The sequence below is a fragment of the Geotrypetes seraphini genome, chromosome 3 (assembly GCF_902459505.1).
Source record: "Geotrypetes seraphini chromosome 3, aGeoSer1.1, whole genome shotgun sequence".
Classification (NCBI taxonomy): Eukaryota; Metazoa; Chordata; class Amphibia; order Gymnophiona; family Dermophiidae; genus Geotrypetes; species Geotrypetes seraphini.
The window spans coordinates 229500061-229515344 of record NC_047086.1 but is presented as its reverse complement, the minus strand read 5'-3'; the positions used below and the strand labels follow the sequence as shown (position 1 = coordinate 229515344).

General features: G+C 48.4%; 1 protein-coding gene across 5 annotated transcripts in view; it reads left to right on the top strand.

Moving 5' to 3' along the window:
* Positions 1–15284, top strand: part of BAZ2A (bromodomain adjacent to zinc finger domain 2A) — a 305747-nt gene that overhangs the window by 65542 nt on the left and 224921 nt on the right. The gene's annotated exons all lie outside the window — the stretch shown is intronic.

Below are 15284 nucleotides of genomic sequence, written 5' to 3'. Positions count from 1 at the left end.
TGTTTTTCATGGATCTTCCTGTTCTGGACTTTTCCTCGATCAGTATTAGAACTGGATGGAGCTTCAATTCCGAGGGGAGATGTAGGAGAAATTTTGTGGTTGCATTACCAAACTGTCCACAGAGAACCCTCATTACAAGTTAGCTACTTCACCTGCTCCATTGACAAACAGAATATGTGTTGCTGTACAAATGGTAACTATCAAGCTGAGGGTTGTTTCTTTTTTATTTATTTATTTAAATCAATTAGTGTGGGTAATCCAGGTATAAACGATGTTGGTGCAAAAATGTTTGGAGTAAGTGCCCTAGTGGTTACCTAAAGTTCAAATCCTGCTTCTATCACTGTCATACCTTGTGACCTTGGGCAAGTCATTTTACATAGAATGTATAGATCAGGATTGAAACATCCAGATTGGTTTCCCCTGGGTGTCTATGCCTGGCTCTGAGTTGGTGTGAAGCCCTATAGACATGTAGTCCCTTTGTGAAATGAGAAATTCATGTGTAGATTTTTGCCCTGCCCATACCACACCCCTCTTGAAATCTCTCTGTGGTATGGATTTTCATGTACATAATGATTTTTAGAAAGATAATATTTGTACATGTGTATACAATCTGTGCTTATAAATGCTGCTATCTACTTGTGGAGATACTCCTAAAATAAGGGCCTCTTATCTTCTATTGCCTCAGGTGCCCATTTAGGCATTGTATTCTCTTGCATGCACTAAAAAAAAAAACCCCTTTTGTTCCCAGTACTGTAAACTAATGGAATGTAAGTTATGTCAGCATCAAAAAGTATGTACAGTTAATAAAAAAACAGCACACACAGTTCTTCCCAACAGTGCATGAGTGGAGATTGGCATATGCACTGATAGGAAGAAAAACATTAAAAAAAACTCCCTGCATGAAAACCATAAAAATCTCCCTGCAATCTGCCAGACTCTGTGATTCCTGCCTCATCCTCTTTCCCACACCCCCTGGACTTCCTACCTCCACCCTAGGATGTTTGTATGGTGATTTGCAGAAATTAATATACTTCCTGTTGTGATCTTGCTAATATCAACTGGTTATCAAGATTAGGCAGTATGGTGTATAGACACTTTATCACCAAGCCAGTTCATCAAGTAACATATCTTCACATTTTTAAGCTAAATGTATTCAAATTTATATGTGTGGCAAATGGGGGAACACATGCCAGTGCTTATGTTTTGGGGCCTAAATGTGAGCCTTGCTAAAACTTCCAAAAACGCAAAAAGTGGAACAAAAGATCTGGATGTACAGGAGACTTCTAGTCTAAAACTTTTATTCTGGAAAAGGTTATATAACAACAACAGAAAATTCTTGGAAACAAATTTGAATGCATTTAGCTAGAGGTCTCCTGGACACCTAGATCTTTTGTTTCACTTTTTGTGTTTTTGGATCCCATTATTTTTTTTTTTGGTATGGAACATTGGTCCTTTCTTCCAGGTTTTGTGTTTGCTAAAACTTCCTGCATATAACATTTTCACAAGGTTCATATTTAGGCACAGAAGAGTGCTTTCAATACTTTAACCTGCCACTTCATCATGGAATACCTCACCACAGTAGACATTTCGTCATGCAATGCTTCATCATGTATTCAAACTAAATGCATTCAAATTATTTTGTGGAAAACTTGCAGCAAATGTGGGAGAGCATGCTGATAGTAGTGGCTTCTTTGTGTTCATGTTGAAAAGGGTACTGGGTCAAAATAGTTCCAACAAAATAGTCCTGTCAAAACAGTGAACACAAAATAGTCCAGAGAAAAAGTAAGCCAACAAAAAAGTCCCTGCAATTTGGTCGCCTGACAATTGTGCTCGCCCTGACTGTTGTACCTGCTGCTGCTGTATCCCGCTGTGAGCTAAGCTACTCTCTTTTTCCCTTCCCCCCTGCTGCCATGGGTCTATTCTCTCTGCCCCCCCATACAACCCAGTATCCCATCTTGTTCTCTTTGTCTGTTTAGAGAATGTCAGTATCTTGGTTCATGGGATCCGGGTTGGCCACTGTTGGAAACAGGATACTGGGCTTCATGGACCTTTGGTCTGTCCCATTATGGCAATTCTTATGTTCTGTAGTTTTAGCATGAATTAAAATATATATATAAAATATGAAATGAATAAATTCTGATGGTAGATTGTTGAACAGAGAACAGTCTGAATCAGACTCAGCAAATCTGCTAGACTGATTTCTAGACTGAGTAAGAGTGCCGAGAGACTAGTCCTGTCCTGGACACTGGCAGGAGCTTCCTCTCCTAATGGACTGGAGAGGAGCACATATCTTCCAAGGCCAACACTGGTTTCCATCAAGACACAGGTGTTGGCACAAGGTGACAAAACACGAACCTCGAGGATTAGTTGGGGAGGAACCATGGTCAGCATCAACACCCTCAAGGCTTTGGAACCAAATTGAGCTAAGATCCACTCTGGAGCTATTCCTCAGAGGTAGGCATCAGTAAAGGTGAGGCTAGTGTCAGGCTGGTGATAGCCTGCGAAGATATCAGAACCGAATAGGAAGGCTGATCCCAGCTAGAGAGCAAAGCCCTCCCTTCCTCCGACGTCAGCGCTGACATCAGGAAGACTTCCGGTCGGCTGTGAGCGGCAGGGCAGGTAGGAAGAAGGCAATGGCGAACGAAAGAGGGGGGAGGGGGCGGTCCGCCCCGAAGAATGTGCACAGCCGGTCAGGTCCCCCGATCAACCGACAACAGGCCCGGCCGACAAACCTCCCTGCCCTGTAGCCGCGAATCTAAATTACCTCTTACAGCAGCTTCAATACTCCAGCTGCTGTAAGAAGGTAATTTAGATTCGCGGCTACAAGACAGGGAGATTTGTCTGACCGGGCCTGTTCTGTTGTCGGTCGGGTGCCGAAACGCCACAAAGGTAAGGGGCAGGGAGGGAGGAAAGGTGGAGTGGAGAAGAAAAGACGCTTAAGGGGGGAGAAGGCCGCTGAAAGCACTGGGGAAGACAAAGGAGTGGAGAAGGACGCTGAAAGGACATGGGGTAAACGGGAGGAGGGGGGGAAGGATGCTGAAAGCACATGTTGAAGACAGAGGGGGGTGAAGGACCCTGAAAGCACTGGGGAAGACAAAGGGGTGGAGAATGCCACTGAAAGGACATGGGGAAAACAGGGGTGGAGAAGGCCACTGAAAGGAAATGGGGAAAACGGGGGGGGAGAAGGCCGATGAAAGGATATGGGGAAGACAGAGGGTGGAGAAGGCCGCTGAAAGGACATGGGGAAGACAGAGGGGGGAGAAGGAAGCTGAAAGGACATGGGGAAGGCAGAGGGGGGAGAAGGATGCTGCCTGATAGGACATGGGGAAGATGGTGGGGGAGAAGGACACTGGAAGGAAATGGGGAAGAGGGAATGGGGAGAAGACCCTGGCAGGGAAGAAGACAGAGGTGCCAGACTATGGGGGGAGTGGAAGGAAAAAGATGGGTGCCAGACCAATTTGGGAGGGGGGAGAAAGGGAGAGGCACAGTAACAGAGCAAATGGAAGACACAGAGAGAAGAGAGGCAGTGGATGGAAGGAATTGAATGAGAATATGAAGAAAGCAGAAACCAGGCAACAAAGGTAGGAAAAAAATTCTTTTTTTTTTTTTTTGCTTAAGGATAAAGTAGTATATTAGTTGTGTTGATAAAAATTTATAAACATTAGAGGCTCTGGTAGAAACCCGTTTACAAAGTATGTATTCTTCCCAATTAATATTTCCAAATTAATAAAGTCTTTTTGCTTATTTTTAAATGGGTTTCTACCAGAGCCTTTAATTCAGTAGCATAATTAAATGAAATAACTATTTCTGTAGTTTATAGGGACGGGCGGGGACGTAGGGGATTCCTCGCGGGGACGTAGGGGATTCCTCGCGGGGACGGGCGGGGATGGAGGGATTCCTCGCGGGGACGGGTGGGGACGGAGGGATTCCTCGCGGGGACGGGTGGGGACGGGTGGGAGTCCTCACGGGGACGGGTGGGGACGGGTGGGACTTTGGCGGGGACGGGTGGGGACGGGTGGGATTTCTGTCCCCGCGCAACTCTCTAATCCCAGCATCCAGGAGACCTGCACATTGGCACATTGCTCCACAGAGGGAGCAGTCCTCTTGGTGACACTTCTCAGGTAACAGCAGTACCCATGACCCGGAGCTTCTGGCATCTTGCTTTGAACAGGACTGATGTCAGTGCTCCATCACCTTCTCTCACTGCAGGACATCAGGATCTTTTGGTGCCAACAAAGCCGAAGTCATGTTTTTGGTGGTGGATCTGATTCAGGTCAGTCAAATTGGACCCTACCAGCACTCAGTGTCAAGGAAGGGGAAGATTTCCTTGATGCCAGTGCATTCCCACTGTCCAGTGCAGCTCCACCCGCCACAGGGACAAATGCCTCCAATGGCAAAGTCAATGGACCAGACCTAGAAGTACCAAAAAGTTTCTCAAGCTGAGCCTCTCAACTTTTTTGTGTTCTCTTCTGCATTTTACAATAGAGAAGACAATTAAAGGTTGTGTGGTCAGATCCTAGATACAGCACACACTATTTATGTGTATTGGTCACAGAAATGGTCTTGTCACACCTAGTACACTTTTTAAAATCACTGAGCATTTTAAGTGGCGTTGGGGGGAAGCAAGGAGGGCTCCCTTGGTTTACCATCAGCCCTCCTCAAATCAGGAAAGTCCCCAACCAGAGGAGCTGTCCTGTGTCAATTTTTTTAGGTCCATTGCATTTGATTTTGAGGTTGAAGATGAGCCCAGGGCTAAAATGTTAGATGTCCTTGACTATGAAAATTCCCCTTAGGAGGCCATGATGATGCCCATGCACAGCATCCTTCAGCAGGAACAGATTCAAGAAGCAGCAGCTGTCCCGGCATTCTACAGTGGTAGAGTCTGCTCTCAAAAGGGCTAAGAGTTCTAGAACCCACACTTTTATGCCCCAGGGGTGAGATGCTAAAACCTTTGAGTCTTTTGGGAGAAAGATTTATCAGGCCTCTATGCTTGTCTCCTGCATAGAGATCTTCATGAGCATCTGTTTGTGGAACTTGGTGTGCAGTCTAGTGGAATTTGCAGAAGTTGCAGAATTCTGCATTAGTAGACAAGTAGAAGATGTGCCAAAAGCACTGGACTTGGGAATAGAGAATTGCGCGGGGATAGAAATCCCACCCGTCCCCGCGAGGAATCCCTCCGTCCCCGCGAGGAATCCCCTCCGTCCCCGTCTGTCCCTATAAACTTCAGAAATAGTTATTTCATTTAATTTTGCTACTGAATTAAAGGCTCTGGTAGAGACCCATTTACAAATAAGCAAAGACACTTTATTAATTTGGAAATATTAATTGGGAAGAATACATACTTTGTAAACGGGTTTCTACCAGAGCCTCTAATGTAAATATAAAATATAAATACAGTGGTACCTTGGTTTACGAGCATAATTCGTTCCAGAAGCATACTCATATATCAAAGCGAGTTTCCCCATAGGAAATAATGGAAACTCGCTTTGATACGTTCCTACCCCTCCCTGAGGCCAGCGGTGCTGCTCTATCCCGCTCCCCACGAAAACCAGCATTTCTGCCCCCGAAGGGCCCCCCCCTGCGATCCGGCACCTTCCCTCCCCCCCCCACGATCCGGCATCCCCCTGCTGTGATTCGGCACCCCTCCCGCCACAATCTGAAGTCCCCCAGACCCACCCAAACCCACTTCTTACTGTCATCTGGGCCTCGGCACCGGCATGTCCTGTGCGTTGGTGCTGGTGCCCGAAGATCGGCCTCTTCTTGCTGGGGCTTGAGCATCTGCGCATGCTCAAGGCCTGCGAGTTCATGCTCTCTCCGAGATCTCCGAGAATCTCGGAGAGAGCGTGAACTCGCAGGCCTTGAGCATGCACAGATGCTCAAGGCCCAGCAAGAAGAGGAGGCCGATCTTCGGGCACCGGCACCAATGCACAGGACATGCCGGTGCCGAGGCCCAGATGACAGTAAGAAGCGGGTTCGGGTGGCTCTGGGGGACTTCAGATTGCGGCGGGGGGTGCCAAATCGCGGCCGGGGGGGAGCCGGATCACGGGGGGGGGGGGTCGTGGGGGGGAGGGTGGCAGATCGCAAGGAGCGCCTCTCGCAAATCGAGGCATGCTCGGTTTCCGAGGCGCCGATTTTGTGAATGTTTTGCTCGTCTTGCAAAACACTCGCAAACCGGTGCACTCGTAAACCGAGGTACCACTGTACTCAGCTGATGAGAACCCCCAAGCTGTCAGCTGAGGACTTCCTCTGCAGTTGGCCGGGGGTCCCTTTTGCCAAGCTTGGCAGGCAGCAGTAGCGTCCCTGAGTCACAGATGCTGGTACCTCAGTGGCTCGGTGGAGGGGAGTTCTGGCTGTCTCTAGAAGAGGTCCTCTGCTGGCGGTGCTTGGGGATCCCCACCAGTCACAGAAAGGGTCAGGAAGCACTTCAACACTATAGAAATAAAAACAAAAATGCATTTCCTTTTCTTTTGAACACAATACAAAGACATCTGCTATATACATTTCCCAAAGCTAACATATTTTAGTCAATAAATTCCGTTTTTTACCTTTGTTGTGTGGAGACTTATTTTTCCATAAAGTTGGTCCCAGTTTCTTTTTTCCGCTTTCCCATCTTCTGTAAATTCTTCTGTTGCTGTCCATTGGTTCCTCCTACCATGGTCCAGCATTTATCCCTTTCTCATCTTTCACCCCTGCCCACCAGTCCCATGCCCAACATTTCTCCTTCTATCACCCCTCTCCAGCACCATGCCACATCTCTCCCTCCATTCCCTTCACCACTATGTCCAACATTCCTCCCTCTTGCATCCATTTCAATCTGTCCCACTGTTCCCTTTCCACCACAATATTTCTCCCTCTCATCTGTACCTCACTCCCTCCCTATGACCAAAAATTATCCTTTCTTCCATTCCCTGTGTACACAACCATCTCTTTCCCTCCCTTCCTTTCTCCCAAGTTCATGCCTTCTGTGTCCAAAAATGCATTCCATCCCCCACCTCAGCATCTCTTTCCCTCCCTTCCTTTCTCCCAAGTTCATGCCTTCTGTGTCCAAAAACGCATTCCCTCTCGTCCTCTTTCCCAAGTTCATGCCATGTATCCAAAAACGCACTCCCTCCCTCCTTTTGTGTTCCGCATTTGTCTCCCAGCCCTCATCTGCAAGCAAATTACCTTAGCAACTTTCTCAGCCAAATGGAGCACGAGCTTCAAGGCTCGTCTTCTATTTCCTGCCTACCCTGCCGCAGCACACATAGCCGACCGGAAGTCTTTCCCGATGTCAGCTACGTGAAGGTGTCTCCTGGGTTCTGCTTGCTTTCAGAAAAGATTCCACTAAGAGGTCATACAATTTCAAATGGAAGAAGTTTTCCATTTGGTGTGAGGGCAAGGCCTTAGATTCTTTTCTTGCCCTAACAAAAACTGCTTGCATACCTTTTTAATCTTTCTGAGTCTGGCCTTAAGACCAACTCTGTATGAGTTCACCTAAGTGCATTTGGTGCTTAACATCACCATGTGGAAAGTAAGCCTATCTTTTTATAGCCTATAGTTCAATTTAAGAGAGGTTTGCTGTTGACCAAAACCCTATCAAAGCTCCCATGTTATTATGGGGCCTCAGTATTGTTCTTACCCAGTTGATGAAAGTTCCTTTTGAGCTGCTAGATATCTGCTACCTGAAGTTCTTGACATGGAAACTCCTTTTTCTAGTGGCGGTTACTTCAGTACACAGGGTTAGTGAGCTTCAAGTCCTAATAGCTGTTCCGCCTTATACAAAGTTTGATCGTAATAGAGTGATTCTCTGCACCCATCCTATGTTCTGAAGGTGGTGTTGGAATTTCACCTTAACCAGTCGATTGTTTTGGTAACATTTTTTTATCCCAGGACAAGCAGGCAGGTATTCTCACATATGGGTGACGTCATCGACGGAACCCGGATGCGGACGCCTCACAAGCAGACTTGCGTGAAGAAACTTGAAGTTTCAAGTCGCCCGCACCGCGCATGCGCGAGTGCCCTCCTGCCCAGCGCAGGGCGCGTCTCCTCAGTTCTCAGTTTTCCGCGGAGCCGAGAAGTCCATCTTTGACTCTCTGCGTTTAACTTCGTTCCTTTGTGCCTTCTCTCAACCGCGAGGTCGAGCCGCTTCCTTTGCCCTAGTCTGAACTTACACACTCTTTGCAGGGAGTAGAGTCTATGCGAGTGTCTGGTCTGGCATCCAAGCATGTAAAGCAAGGAGCAGATTCTTTGCGAGTGCCTCGACGAGAATCCTCACACTCTATTCAAGGAGCAGAGTCTTTGAGAGTGCATCGAGGTTCCTCCACCAAGCCTCTGGAGCTTTGACCTACAACCTCTAGTCCTATTCATACATCAGTATCGGCTGCCCACTTCTCCTTGAGATCTGGTTCCAGACACAGTTCTCACCGACATTCGAGGCCTTCATTGAGGCATCCTTCTAGGCATAGTTCTTCTCACGACAGACCATCTTCCTCGAAGCCTCGATCTACTCCAACCTCGAGCAGACCACCGACTCCTCGCTTGAGGTCTCCAATGCCGGACCTCGAGGATGTCCCGGTCTCGATTGCCTCGACCAAGTCACCAGGTTCCTTTGATGCCTTTTTCCTTGCCGAAGCTTCATCTTCGACACAGGCTGCCTCGACGTCCTCGCGTCCTTCTCGAGGCAAAGCATTGGCAGATCAGCTATCTTTCTTGTCTTTCCTGCGACAGATGGCTGTAGACTTGGATATTCAATTTGCTACTGGCTCCAAATATTCTAAGGAGTATCTCGAAGTCATGCATCTTCCTCAACCTCCGGCAGAGTCTCTTAAGCTTCCACTTCATAAGCTTTTGAATCAGACTTTTGGTCGTTGCATGGAAACACCTTTTTCCATACCGGCTGTTTCAGGAAAATTGGACTTTAGGTATAAGATTGTGCATCGCAAAGGGTTTGACAACTCACAGTTATCTCATCAATCCCTGCTCGTCGAGTCCTCCTTGATAAGGTCCCATCCTTCCAAGGTTTACGCCACTGTCCCTCCTGGAAGGGAAGGGAAAACTATGGTCAAATTTGGACATCGCATCTACCAGAATGCTATGATGTCCTCTAAAGTCCTGAACTATAATTTTCAATTCATCACTTACTTTGAATTCCTTATTTCTCTTCTACCAAAGTTTTTGAATTATTTGGATACCCAAATGCATTTTGAGTTTCAGGAAGTCATTGCTTCTTTATCTCAATTACGTCTGCATCTCCTTCAATCATCTTATGATGCCTTCGAGTTATCTGCCCGAGCAGCTGCTTGCTCTGTAGCTATGCGTCGTCTTGCCTGGCTTCGTACCATTGACATGGACTCTAACCTTCAAGACCGCTTGGCTAACATTTCTTGTGAGGGCAACGACCTCTTTGATGAATCCATCAAGGCAGCCATCAAGAAATTATCTGACCATGAAAAATCATTTGCTTCTATAGTCAGACCTAAGCCAAAGCCAGCTCCTGCCAAGCCTGCACACCCTGCTCTTATCTGTCAAAGGCGTTTTGCTCCAAAGCCGGCTCCTTATACTCACCCTCCTCTGAAAAAACAGCAACCTCAGAAGCAACAGAAACCCCAACCTTTTGCTGCACCTAAGGCTTCTCAGCCTTTTTGACTGTTTACAACAGAACATAACCTCCATCGTTCTGTCTCTGTCTCCTTTTCCCCCTATAGGAGGTCGTCTCCATCATTTTTACAACCGATGGACGATAATTACATCCGACCTCTGGGTGCTTACCATCATCAGGGAAGGATACTCTCTTCATTTCACTCAGGTTCCACCAGAGCTTCCTCCAAGAGAGTATCCTTCCAATCCATCCCAGACCGCCGTTCTTCTTCAGGAAGCTCAAGCTCTGCTTTCTCTCCATGCCATCGAACCAGAACAGGGGGGTTTACTCCCGTTACTTCCTTGTTCCGAAGAAGACGGGCGATCTGCGGCCCATTCTAGATCTCAGGGCTCTCAACAAATTTTTAGTGAAAGAAAAGTTTCGAATGTTGTCCCTGACATCTCTTTATCCCCTTCTCGAGCAGAACGACTGGTTATGCTCTCTGGATCTCAAGGAGGCCTACACTCATATCCCCATTCATCCAGCCTCCCGTCAATACTTCAGATTTTGGGTGGAGAATCTGCATTATCAATACAGAGTTCTACCCTTCGGCCTGGCCTCGTCTCCCAGAGTGTTCACCAAGTGCCTGGTAGTGGCAGCTCTCCGAAACCATGGTCTTCAGGTATTTCCCTACCTCCACGACTGGCTCAAAGATTCCACATCTCAAGGGGTTATTGTAGCGACCCAACGGACTACCTGGTTCCTACAAAGTTTGGGATTCGAAATCAACTTTCCCAAATCACAACTTCAGCCCTCTCAGAATCTACAATTCATTGGAGCTGTTCTGGACACTGTCTAACTCAGAGCATTCCTTCCACAACAACATCTGGAAGCTCTCCTTTAACTCTGTCATGCAGTGTCTTCCCGCTCTTCAATCTCAGCGAGACACATGATGGTACTTCTGGGTCACATGGCCTCCATAGTACACATGACTCCTTTTGCCAGACTTCACCTCAGAATTCCACAGTGGACCCTGGCATCTCAATGGACGCAAGTTTGCGACCCTCCTTCTCGACAAATTTCAGTCACTTCTTCCTTGCAGAAGTCTCTCCGTTGGTGGATGCTCTCTTCCAATCTTTCCAGAGGCTTGCTTTTTCAAACGCCCCCTCATCAGAAGGTCCTCACGACAGACTCTTCGACCTACACTTGGGGCGCTCATCTCGATGGTCTCCGTACTCAAGGCCACTGGACTAGTACAGATCGTCAATGTCACATAAATCTGTTGGAACTCAGAGCGATTTTCAAGGCCCTCAACGCTTTTCAACATCATCTTCGTGACCAGGTAGTCCTCATCCAGATGGACAACCAAGTCGCCATGTATTATGTCAACAAACAAGGAGGGACGGGATCTGCCTCCCGTTGTCAAGAAGCTCTGTAGGTTTGGGACTGGGCAATCCGTCACAACACCTTCCTCAAAGCTGTCTACATTGAAGGGGCTCAGAATTGCTTGGTGGACAACTTGAGTCGTCTTCTGCAACCTCACGAATGGACTCTCCATTCCCCGCCTCTTCATCACATTTATTCACAGTGGGGAACCCCTCAGATAGACCTCTTTGCGGCTCCCCACAACTTCAAACTGCCTTAGTTCTGCTCCAGGATATACTCTCCTCACTGCCTCAAGGCAGATGTTTTTCTTCTGGAATGGACTAATCTCTTCCTCTACGCATTCCCTCCATTTCCTCTCATTCTCTTGTCAAGTTGAAGAACGATCATGCCACCATGATTCTAATCGCTCCTCGGTGGCCAAGACAACCTTGGTACTCCCTTCTACTTCAACTCAGCACCAGGGAGCCATACTTCTACCAGTTTTTCCTTCTCTGCTTACACAGAGTCAAGGATCTCTGCTTCATCCCAACCTGCAGTCTCTACACCTGACAGCTTGGTATCTTTCAACGTAACTCCTCTTCAGTTTTCTCAATTTGTAAGAGGTGTTTTAGAAGCTTCTAGGAAGCCTACCACTAGACAATGCTATCACCAAAAGTGGACTAGATTTTCTATGTGGTGTTTTTCTCATCATAAGGAGCCTCAGCATTCCTCCTTATCTTCTGTTTTGGACTACCTGTTGCACTTATCCAATTCTGGCCTCAAGTCTACATCTATCTGAGTCCATTTCAGTGCAAATGCGGCTTTCCATCAGCCTATTGCAGGGAAACTCCCATCTGCTCATCCAGTGGTTTCCAAATTCATGAAAGGACTCTTCAATGTTAAACCTCCTCTCAAACCGCCTCCTGTGGTTTGGGACTTCAATGTTGTCCTTACTCAACTCATGAAGCCTCCATTTGAATCAATTGATAAGGCTCATCTGAAGTATCTCACTTGGAAAGTGGTGTTTCTCATAGCCCTCGCTTCTGCTCGAAGAGTCAGTGAACTGCAAGCTTTAGTTACTGACCCACCATTCACTATGTTCCATCATGACAAGGTGGTTCTTCGTACTCATCCTAAATTCCTACCTAAAGTGGTCTCGGAATTTCATCTCAACCAATCCATCGTACTTCCAGTGTTTTTTTTCCAAAGCCTCATTCTCATTCTGGAGAATCAGCTCCTCATACTCTGGACTGTAAACGTGCTTTGTCTTCTACTTGGAACGCACCAAACCACACAGAACTGCTCCTCAACTTTTTGTTTCCTTCGATCCAAATAAGTTGGGCCATCCTATTTCTAAGCTTACCATCTCCAACTGGATGGCGGCTTGTATCTCTTTCTGCTATGCCCAGGCTGGATTATCCCTTAACAGTAAAGTCACAGTCCATAAAGTCGGAACAATGGCAGCTTAAGTAGCTTTCCTCAGATCTACACCTATTGAGGAAATTTGTAGAGCTGCTACTTGGTCCTCGGTTCTTACCTTCACTTCTCACTATTGTCTGGATACTTTCTCCAGACGGGATGGACAGTTTGGCCAAACAGTATTACAAAATTTATTCTTCTAAATTGCCAACACTCCCACCATCCCATTCTGGTTAGCTTGGAGGTCACCCATATATGAGAATACCTGCCTGCTTGTCCTGGGATAAAACGCAGTTACTTACCGTAACAGGTGTTATCCAGGGACAGCAGGCAGCTATTCTCACAACCCTCCCACCTCCCCTGATTGGATTCTCTGCTAGCTATCTGAACTGAGGAGACGTGCCCTGCGCTGGGCAGGAAGGCACTCATGCATTCGCAGTGTGGGCGACTCGAAACTTCGAGTTTCTTCAAGCAAGTCTGCTTGTGAGGCGTCCACATCCGGGCTCCGTCGATGACGTCACCCATATGTGAGAATAGCTGCCTGCTGTCCCTGGATAACACCTGTTATGGTAAGTAACTGTGCTTTCTAAAAGCCCATGCCTATACTGATAGAAGTATCCTGCATACCTTGAACTGCAAACAAGCCTCTTAGCCTTCTATCTGGAGCAGACTGAAGCCCATAGACAGTCCTCTCAGCTTTTTGTTTCTTTTGATCCAAACAGGGGCAGCATCAGTAAATGCACTTTATCCATTTGGCTGGAAGACTGTATTTCCTTTCAGTGGCATACCAAGGGTGGGCGGGGGGAGCGGTCCGCCCCGGGTACACGCTTCAAGGGGGTGCACAGCCGGCCGGATCCAGAACCTTACGCACTGCTGCAAACAGCACCTCAGCGCAGCTGCCGTACTTAGAACAGAGTCAGCAGCCGCGCTGAAGTGAGTTTCTTCAATATTGGGGGTGCTTGAGCACCCCCCCCCAAGTTGGCTCCTATGGCAGCAAATGACAAAGTGGAGGAAGAGCAACAGAACATTCTGAGTGGACGGGGCTAGTACGCCTGCTGGCAGCTGTTGACATAGGAACTCTGCCTTCCGGGAGACTGTGACGCTAGACCTGGGAAGAAATGACGTCAAAGCAGAGGGATGAGTTCAGGGGCTCTTCTTTGCCCGCGAACGTGGAGCGTCGCGTGCCACATGGCTCCCAGGAAGCATGCCCGCGAGCCGGCACGACACAAGGCACCGTAGCGCAGGGGGCGGGCCCCGCATGCAAATGAAGTCATTTAAAGTGGCGCACAGGTGCAGCAAAGCCAAATCGGCACTTAAGTCTGTTACACAACTGTTCTCTCCCCTTATTCTGCCTCTCGGCGCTGGCAGGCGGGCACCTTTCCCTGAAAAGCGCCGTCTACCACCTCTCTTCCGGAAGCGGTAAGTGAAGTCGGTTGGGGGGGGGGATGGACCGGCAGCCGCAGTCATCGCGAGATCTTGTCGCAACTAACTGCATCTGCCGGCCCAGCCCCCTCCGACGTCACTTACCTCTTCCATTCGGAGCAGTAGCAGTCATCGTGGGACCTTTGCGATGGAGAAAGAAAGGAGCATAGTAGGGTGGTGAAAGGAGGTCAGGGTGGCATGGAAGGGTGTGGAGGGTGACAAAGGGGGTCAGGGTAGTATGGAATCATGGTGCAGGGTGAGAAAGGGGGGTCAGGGTGGCATGGATTCATGGTGAAGGGTGACAAAGGAGGTCAGGGTAGTATGGAATCATAGTACAGGGTGAGAAAGGGGGGTCAGGGTGGCATGGAATCATGGTGAAGGGTGACAAAGGGGTCAGGGTGGTATGGAATCATGCTGAAGAGTGACAAAGGGGGTCAGGGTGCTATGGAATCATGGTACAGGGTGAGAAAGGGGGGTCAGGGTGGCATGGAATCATGGTGAAGGGTGACAAAGGAGGTCAGGGTAGTATGGAATCATAGTGCAGGATGAGAAAGGGGGGTCAGGGTGGCATGGAATCATGGTGAAGGGTGATAAAGGGGGTCAGGGTGGTATGGAATCATGCTGAAGGGTGACAAAGGGGGTCACGGTGGTATGGAATCATGGTGAAGGGTGACAAAGGGGGTCAGGGTATTATCCCAGGACAAGCAGGCAGCATATTCTTAACACAAGGGTGACGTCACCGACGGAGCCCTCGGTACGGACCTTTTTAACTAGAAGTTTCTAGTTGGCCGCACCGCGCGTGCGCGAGTGCCTTCCCGCCCGACGGAGGAGTGCGTGGTCCCCAGTTTCTTCGTTTCCGCGGAGCGAAGAAGACGCGTGTGTTTTTTCAACGGCCGTTGAAACCACTTTTTGCCTTCCCGCTCGCGCTTTTTTCCATATTTTTTCTTCTTTTGCCTTCGGGTTTCTTTTTTCTTTGCTTTGTAAAAAAAAAAAACAAAAAAAAAAAACTTTGCTTTTTTTCCCCTTTTTTCGATTTTGCCCCGGCGGGGCCTGTTGCCATTATACAGGCCTCGGGGTTCGATTTTGCGGAGGCCGTTTTCCCCTTCATGCCCCCGCAGGTCGGTTTTAAAAAGTGCCAGCGGTGTGCACGCCCGATCTCCCTCACTGACCCACACAATTGGTGTTTGCAGTGTTTGGGTCCGGAGCATCGGGCGGACTCCTGCACCCGCTGTGCCACTCTTCAAAAGAGAACCCTTAAAAACCGAAGAATTCAACAAACTCTCCTCTTCGGTACCGGGTCGGCGATGGACTCCTCGACATCGACAGCGGTACCACAGAAATCGGCACCGTCTACTTCGACACCGCCCGACCCCACATCGGCGTCTCTGGCGCCAGGTAAGCCGGCTAAGAAGCCTTCCTCTTCCCTCGAGCGCCCTCCAACTACGGTGGCGACGCCGACCTTACCGGCATCGCACCGGTCCCGCAAGCGCTCCGCCCCGATCTCGGTGAGTGCCTCGTCATC